This window comes from Rhinolophus sinicus, chromosome 17, assembly GCF_057876585.1.
Source record: "Rhinolophus sinicus isolate RSI-liver-muscle chromosome 17, RSI-T2T, whole genome shotgun sequence".
Taxonomy (NCBI): Eukaryota; Metazoa; Chordata; class Mammalia; order Chiroptera; family Rhinolophidae; genus Rhinolophus; species Rhinolophus sinicus.
Window position 1 is genome coordinate 195,488,035 of NC_142517.1, and position 7,604 is coordinate 195,495,638.

General features: G+C 45.1%; 1 pseudogene; it reads right to left on the bottom strand.

The window, feature by feature from the left end:
- Positions 1 to 6,363: 6,363 nt before the first annotated feature.
- On the bottom strand, positions 6,364 to 6,833 carry LOC109445097 (putative fatty acid-binding protein 5-like protein 3 pseudogene; annotated as a pseudogene).
- Between the last annotated feature and the right edge of the window lie 771 nt (positions 6,834 to 7,604).

Consider the following 7,604-nt stretch of genomic DNA (forward strand, 5'->3'; position numbering starts at 1 on the left):
TAGAAAGCTGCATACTCTGTTTCCCCAAAAATAAGACCGGGTCATATACTGTATTTCCTTGAAAATAAGATTGGGTCTTATGTTAATTTTTGCTCCAAAAGGTGCATTAGGGCTTATTTATAGGGAAATGTCTTATTTTTTCATGTACAGCAATCTATATTTATTCAGATACAGCCATGTCATCGTCTAGAACATCGTCGTGATGTACTAAATGTGTCCGTCTGGCTGATGATCTTAACTGGGGATTGTTTTCGGGGTAGATCTTATTTTCAGGAAAGCACGGTAACTGAAACTACAGAGTTCCGGCCTGGTCTGGACTGGCCTTGCTGGAAGTGCACACGGTCTCCTTCAGACCCCATAGCTCAGTGTTTTGAAATATGTGTTCTGTCCCTTCCTCCTCTCCTTTCTGTTTTTCCCTTTGGGAGTTGTTTCCTACCTTACATCGGGCTCTTTTAGTCACCTGTCTTTCACTTTATCCAAATGAGAGAAAGGTTGCAATTCATTCATTTGCATGGATTGATCAGCACATATAGATTGATTATTGATTAGACCCCTGAATTTTATGGGAAGGAAACAAGCTAATGGAGAGGAGACACTCAAGATCACATAGCTATTGAATAGTGGTAACCTAACTCCTTATAGTGACTTAGAATTGAGCCATAATGATTGTTAAATAAGCTACAGGGAAAATTCCACACGCCTGCCAATTAGGAATCTTGAGGTGGCCCCGAGGCTGAGTTGCGTTAATCTTTCTGCCCTTTTGATAGCTGATCAATCTGCTCAGATCAATACTATTTGGTTTGGCTTCCAGTGGTTTCTTCTGCTCTACTTGGGACACACATACTGTATTCAGAATTTATAGACCTGGCTGAGCCCCCTGATGTCATCTCTCTGAAGTTCTCAGCCACCAGACAGAAGAGTCTCAGCCTGGTGGTCCTGGTTCTGAAGGATATGGGGACACTTTGGTAATAAGACCAGCCTTGGATTTCTGTTTTCTCTGAGAGAGAGAGAGAGAGAGAGAGAGAGAGAGAGAGAGAGAGAGAGACCCCTTCTGTTGGGTTTGCAAAGTGAACTCTGAAAGCCCCTGCTGTGTACACATACCTGAATCACCTGTAGTTCTTGGTTAAATTCTCCAAAGGTACAGGACGCCATTTTGGGTGCAACAAGGGGACCCACAGAACCACAAACATACAGACCTTCTTTTTCATGGGTATGGGTTGAGAGGAAGGCAAATACACATGTGTGTCTGTTGCTCAAGTGAAAGGGACTGTGTGTAAGCACATGGATGACGAGATGGCCTCGCCTAAAGCAGCCCAGTTCTGACCTGATGGACTTGTAGGATGTGCTGCTCACGTGTCCCCAGCCCACGCCGAGGTCACGGGCACCTGTACACATGACTACCCTGGGAAAGGATTTCTGTAGTCACTGGAAAAAATCCAGAGGAGTACATTAGGAGAGAAGTTAGAGAGCAGAGAGGGAGCTGCCCACCTTGTAAATCCCACCTCCACCCCCTCCCGGCCTTCCCCCCACCCCCCATGTCAGAAGAGCCAAGGGCATGGGCCAGACCAGAGCCAGCTGCCTCTGTGGCCTGTTTATACCCTGTAACCAGAGCCTGTTCTTGCTGAGGCTGCCTAACAGCTGCGGAGATAAGGGGATGGGCCTTCGCTTCCAGAGATTGGATGACCTGTGCTGGCATCCAGCTCTGGGGCAGCTTATCCTGATCATTTTCCCAAACCCAGGGCTGGGAGTGGGAAGAGGTGGGGCTGGCTACCAGCTACTGTTCAGGTGGCAGGGGTGCTCTTCCCCAATCCGGGGTGAAGCGTGGAGCCCTATGTTGAACTTGCTCGTGTGCTGTCTCCAACCTCGCGTCTCCTAATGGGATTGCTTTCTACGGGGTCAAGGGAGGTGAGAGAGGAGTTCTGCCTGTTTCATTAGTTTGTTTTCCTCCCTCTTTATCTTGGTCATCACAGAAACAGAAAAGAACACGTGGTGAAGCTCTGGGTCAGGCTGAATTCTAGATTCTGCTGCCAAACGCATTTTTCAGGCCAGAGCACGTCCTGCCTCTGCCCCATCCAGACCTCCCCTCAGAGGTCAGCCTCGTCTTCCTACCCATTTTGGTCCCCTCAGCTCTGTGAGGCCGTGGCAGGGCCCTCCCTCCCTGCAGCCCAGTCCAGACTCCTTGCAAGAAGGCTGGGGTAGTGAGCCCTCCGTGCCAATGCCTGGTGAAGCTGAAAATTCTTCAAACCAGGCTCATCAGACCACTCATCTCTCAGTGACCTGTGTCCGGTCAATTCCATATCCTCCCTCTACCCTCCAGTCTTCCTTTCTCCTCTCCCATTACTTGCTCCCCCCGCCCCCCCCCAGCAGCTTCCTCTGGCTGTGCCTAGCCCCTGGTCCAGTGAGTGCACACCGTGTTCTGGTTTTCAGTGTTCACACCTCCCAAGTGTGAGGTTTGCAGATGGTTAACATGTTCTATCCTTTGGTCTCCTGCTTCCCTGCAACTTCAGTGGTGGGTGGGAGTGGGGAGCAGGCTGAGCTCATCCTGGAGGCCAGCACTGGTGTGGCCCATGACCCGGGACACTCAGGGCTGCCTGCCAAAGAGCTCTTTACTGTCCTGGCCTGTTGCTCCTCCGATGGCAACCTTGGCAGGGGTGGGGGTGGAGCACATGGGGTTGGCTGAGTTTGCTCAACAGCTGCCTCAGAAAGGAAAAGGTGAGGGGGAGACTCTAGGTTATGGGAAAAACAACAAAACACAAGGCATTTAGACTTAGAGAGATCTGAGTTCAAGTCCACATGTGTTCAGTGACCAGCTGTGGGAACTCTGACAATTTAAAACGGGAATTCCCATTTAAAATGGGAATGCTGATATTTCACACTTCTTGCGGTGGATGTCAGGATCAGAGAAGATAATGGAAGGGAAGATCCTTGGGAAATTGTTTTCTGAGTGTCTGGCTCACAGAGGGTGCCAGCAATATTTGTTGCATGTGTGAATAAAAGAAAAGAAAGGATACATCAATCTATAAAGCTTCTGCGTAGCAAAAGAAACCGTCAACAAAATGAAAAAGCAACCTATGTCATGAAAGAAAATATTTGCAAACTATATGTCAGATAAAAAGTTAATATCCAAAACACATAAAGTGCTTATATAACCCAATAACAAAACAAACACAATTCAATTGAAAAAGGGGCAGAAAGGGCCAGCCCGGTGGCTCAGGCGGTTGGAGCTCTGTGCTCCTAACTCTGAAGGCTGCCAGTTCGATTCCCACATGGGCCAGTGGGCTCTCAACCACAAGGTTGCCAGTTCAACTCCTCGAATCCCGCAAGGGATGGTGGGCTCCACCCCCTGCAACTAAGATTGAACACGGCACCTTGAGCTGAGCTGCTGCTGAGCTCCCGGATGGCTCAGTTGGTTGGAGCCCGTCCTCTCAACCACAAGGTTGCCGGTTGGACTCCCGCAAAGGATGGTGGGCTGCGCCCCCTGCAACTAGCAACGGCAACTGGACCTGGAGCTGAGCTGCGCCCTCCACAACTAAGACTGAAAGGACAACAACTTGAAGCTGAACAGCACCCTCCACAACTAAGATTGAAAGGACAACAACTTGTCTTGGGAAAAAAGTCCTGGAAGTACACACTATACCCAATAAAATCCTGTTCCCCTTCCCCAATAAAATCTTTAAAAATAAATAAATAAATAAATAAATAAATAAATAAATAAATAAAAATAAAAAAGGGTCAGAGGAACTGAATAGACATTTTCTCAAAGAAGACATACAGATGGCCAACAGGCACATGAAAAGATGCTCAACATCACTAATCATCAGGGAAACGCAAATCAAAACCACAGTGAGATATTACCTCACACCAGTTATAATGGCTGTCATCAAAAGGACAGGAGATAAGTGTTGACAAAGATTTGAAGGAAAGGGGATGCTTGTGCACTGCTGGTAGGAATGTAAATGGGTACAGTGACTACAGAAAACAGTATGGAGTTTTCTCAAAATATTAAAAATAGAATTACCATATCATCCAGCAATCCCACTTCCGGTTATATATCTAAAGGAAGTGAAAACAGGATATGGAGGCGATACCTGCATTCCTATGTTCATTACGCATTATTCACAATGTCCAAGATATGGAAACAACCTAAGTGCCCGTAAATGAATGAATAGATAAAGAAATGTGATATATAGGTGTATATACATATATAATATATAATATACATAATTATATATATTATATAAAATATATAATATAAAATTCAGCCATGAGAAAGAAGGAAATCCTGTTATTAGTGACATGGGTAGACCTAGAGGGCATTATGCTTAGTGAGATAAGTCAGACAGAGAGACAAATGTTGTATGATATCACTTATACGTGGAACCTAAAACAGCTGAATTGGTAGAAACAGAGTGGAATGGCAGTTCCCAGGGGCTGAGGGTAGGGTAAAGGAGAGATGTTAAAGTGCACAAGTGTGCAAATGGAAGAGGAATGAATTCTGGAGCTCTAATGCACGGCATGGTGATTACAATCAATAATATCGTGTTTCCCCCAAAATAAGACCTAGCTGGACCATCAGCTCTAATGTGTCTTTTGGAGCAAAAATTAATATAAGACCCCGTCTTATTTTACTATAATATGAGACTGTGTCTTTAATATGATATAATATAATATAATATAATATAATATAATATAATATAATATAATATAATATATAATACTGGGTCTTATATTAATTTTTGCTCCAAAAGACGCATTAGAGCTGATGGTCTGGCTAGGTCTTATTTTCGGGAAAACACGGTATATAAGTGTATCAAATCAACATGTTGTATACCTCAAACTTATACAATGTTTTTGTCATTTAAGCTCAATAAAAAGTAAATAAAAGAAAGAAGAAAGAAAGGAAGGAAGGAAGGAAGGAAGAAAGAAAGGGAGGGAGGAGATTCCTGGGATCTCCGCTTTTTCAAGTATTGAAATCTGAAGCAAACTGGACTTAGAAGCTGCTGAGCTTGCAGGTTCTGGTCTCAAGATTTGCTGTGTCTCAACTTTGTAATTGGGCACTCACTGGGAAGGCGTGTTTTTTTTCACATTCTCTTTTTTTTTTTCTTTTCTGTTTTCTTCCCCTTGATCAGAATCTAAGGGAACAAAGAGAGTACCTCTGACTAACTGTTGGTTTGTGTTCTGGAGGACTTCCCGGCAAGGGAGGGCTGCCTCCCTTACCAAGTTTTACTGCTCCCCACTGTGCTCCAATCTCATTGCTCCCCCTCGGTTCTCAGTTCTCCAGCTTTTCCTGCCCCCTTCCTCTTCAAGGGCTTTGCTATATCGCACTGTATCTGAAACACTTTCTGACGCAGGTCACCTCCAGGACTCTGCCACTTTCCACCTGAGGGACCCAGGTAGGTCACTCCACCCTTCTGAGTTTCGGTTTCCTTATCTGTAGAGAGAAAAACTAGACACAACCTTTGGCTTTTTGGGAGAACTAAATGGGATCAGGTAAGGGAAGCACTCAGCGCCTGGCTCAGGGTCCCTGCACGGCCATGGTGGCCCCTAATATTTTTGTTCATTAGAATAGCTCCCTCCTCTCTCTGTTTTGGGGAACTGTCACCCTCCGTTCTGTTTCTGGTTCTGCTTTATTTCCAACAAATGCTGGCTTTAACCAATTCCCTCTTCGTCACCAAACATAAGCCCATCACCTCCCACCCTCACTGCCTGCATCTTTGTATTACAGAAGGTGGGAGAAGTGATAAAGATGTCAGGACTTTACAAAGTCATACAAGCGTATACCTGCACAGTAACTCTGCTGTTGGGATCATAGCGAGAAGCTCTGTTGGGTTCTTGCCTCCTGCTTGAATTCTTTTTTTTTTTTCAGGACTTTATTGGGGAACAGTGTGTACTTCCAGTCCTTTTTTCCAAGTCAAGTTGTTGTCCTTTCAATCTTAGTTGTGGACGGTGCCGTTCAGCTTCAAGTTGTTGTCCTTTCAGTCTTAGTTGTGGAGGGTGCAGCTCAGCTCCAGGTCCAGTTGCCGTTGCTAGTTGCAGGGGGAGCAGCCCACCATCCCTTGTGGGACTCGAGGGATTGAACTGGCAACCTTGTGTTTGAGAGCCCACTGGCCCATGTGGGAATCGAACCGGCAGCCTTCGGAGTTAGGAGCATGGAACTCTAACTGCCTGAGCCACCGGGCTGGCCCAAACAGAAAGACCAGATATACTGAATTCTTATTTATTTATTTATTTTAATAAAAATGTGTTTATTTACTAACCAAAAGGTTGATCCTAATTACACCAGCACTTTGAAATAGTTGCATGTAAAATGACTGTGATAAAGATAATTAAACATAGTAATGAAAAAAAAGCAGTGTGGAGGTTTCAACTGAGCTTGTTCATTTTCACAGCTAATTGCCATCGAAAGTGAGGATGAAATTTTGATTCTGCTTTTTCATAGATCTGAGTACAGGTGGCATGGTTCATTATTCATTCCACCACTAATTTGCCATTTCCCACTTCTGTTACTGTATTTTCCTGTCCCATTTTATTCCTGAAGTTGAGCCAGTGCACTGTTTGTAAGGTTGCAGATCTGAGTGTTTTTGCCATCAGCTGTAGTTTCTTCAAATTTCCCTCCTGGTTTACAAAAGCAAAACAAACAAAGCAAAAAAAAAGAACTGTGTTGTTTTCAAAGTGCTTTCAGTTTTTTATGGTGAGGCCTTTGTCATCAGCGGAGATGGCACAATCTGGTCTGAGAATTGCACCCATCTTTCATAGAGCCATTCCCTTGCCTTCATGTGTTCATCAAAGCCTACGCTCTCCTCCAGGCGCCATCTTTCTCTCAGCTGCTGAGTGGTGGCCCCAGTGGGCATGGGCTTTCAGGGTGGGCAGAGCAGGGTCTGGCTCAGGGAGTAGACACCAGGTAGCCAATAGGAGTTGTGTCCTTCTGCTTGAATTCTTCATAGTGCGGTTCACAAAACTCCAACCCTCTTCTTTCTGACAATTTCCGCCTCCTGAAGGGCTTTCTCTCTATCAAAAGTCGCCCCAGAGATGCAATCAAGAAAAAAATTTGGAAATCCACCACACCAGCTATCAGCTTTGACACTGGGGGTGAGGACGGAGTAGTGCAAAGAAATTTCCTTAGCAGTGGTTCTCAAATTTTAGTGTGCAGAAAACCATTGGGATGCTTTCTAAAAACGCAAATTGTCAGCCCCCCTCCCTCCACATTGATTATGATTCTTGGGAGGGGCTCAGGTAGGTCTTGGGAGGGGCTCACGAATTTACTCTTTAACAAGCACCTGAAGTAGGTGGCCTTGGGAACCCCACCCGCAATTATGAATGCCTGAAAATGTCTTTTGCTCATCCCATGAGACCTGTGTCATTCCCAGGTTGTCATCTCCATCACAGCCAACCTGAGTTGATCTGCTCAAGCACAATTCTTAGGTGCTTTTTGGTAATTAATGGTACAGCCAAAGAAGCTTGAGTTGGGTGAGGTTAGCTGTTGCTTCTCATTCCTGCCACCACATTCTAAAGAAAGCAAATCTCAGACCTGATTCACACCTACAGTTCTCATATAAGCATTCATGGTCAAGCAAGCTTGATTGCACATTTGCTTTGTTAGCTTA